This window comes from Betta splendens, chromosome 4 (genome assembly GCF_900634795.4).
Source record: "Betta splendens chromosome 4, fBetSpl5.4, whole genome shotgun sequence".
Classification (NCBI taxonomy): Eukaryota; Metazoa; Chordata; class Actinopteri; order Anabantiformes; family Osphronemidae; genus Betta; species Betta splendens.
Genome location: NC_040884.2, coordinates 21,558,663 through 21,560,098, shown reverse-complemented (window position 1 = coordinate 21,560,098; position 1,436 = coordinate 21,558,663).

Sequence of the window (1,436 nt, the reverse complement as noted above, 5' to 3'; positions counted from 1 at the left end):
CACACCTGGGAGCTGCCCGGTACAATCATAATCTTACTACTGGCCACTGGAGCGGTTGGGGATTAAGTGCTTTGCTCAAGGACAACTGGTAGCTTTTAAGAGAAGGGGGAGCATAAGTTATTCACTTTCCACCCTTCAGTCACAAAATCACTTCTCAAAACTTGAGACTAAATCTAACTCCCCTCCATTTGTTCTTATTTCAGTGGGCTTCGGTGCACGTATGGACCGAATATCACAATTCTAAAAGATATGAACTATTTGTGTGGTTATAGCATAAGAAGAGGTTGCTCTGTTCATAAAATCAGCATTAGGGCCAAAATATTTGACCATTGAGATCAAACAATCAATCATTGATCCGCTGGTGATGACAAGTTGAATTATTTAAACATTCTTATTACTGCCCACCTGCTGTGTTTACCTACTAAACACTTCAGCTATATTTCTAAGCTGGTCTGGGCTGTTTGACTAAGCTCCTTCCCTGCTGTAAGAAACTTGATTAATGCAGCTTTGTGATATCACACACTACATTCACTGACAAAACAAAACAACAAAGCTTCAGCTCAGCAGAACAAGTCATCACAGTGTGTTGTTGGAGCTGTGGTCCAGAGGAGCATACAGTGTTTATCCTATGGACCAGATATTGCAGCGCGTGCTAAATTGATTCCTGTCTGCAATCCTAGCAGTGAAATAGAGGTCTGGGCTGCAGCAGACAGAAGTCAAAGACAGTGATTTAAAGGTCAGAATCAACAGCACAGTTCCCTGGGAAAAGAAGACGCTGACAGGCACACCCTGATGAGAAACAGCTGGAGTGTTTGTGGAGTAATCCAAACCGAAGCCAGCGTCTCTTAATCTCATTGTGTTTGTGTATAGAGGCTACGTGTGTCAGAGGGTGTGTACGTGTGCCTGTTTGTCCTTGTGTGTTAAATAGGCTCATGGGAGTTATGTGTCTTGATGCCGTTGCAGTCCAGGTGGTTGGCAGGTAAAGGGATTATATTTATATGTACATTATTAACCGTCACCCAAGGTTTAAAAATGAATGTGGGAGATGTAGGCGTCCCCCTTTGCAAATACTTATTTATCTATTTGGAGGGAGGTGTGTCAGGGAGAATAAATGAAATGTGCAACAGAAAGAGTTGTTAGATGGGAGGGAAGGAGGAGGACAGCGATAAAGGGAAAGAGGAGTGTGCTTAACTACTGATTGCACATATAAGTCCTGGCATGAGCGTTATGCATTGTGTTTTGCATCCAGCCTGACTCCCCTCTGTCAGGACTATCCTTCAGTGGGTCACACTGCTCAAGTACTGACACAGGGAACCATCCAGATCATCCTATTCCAACAACTCCAGTAACACCCAGCATATGACAGCTTAAAATATACGTGAGGCACAACCTCCCCTCCTGCAAAGGCTGTTAGCCCCATGTGCTCACGCCGTATG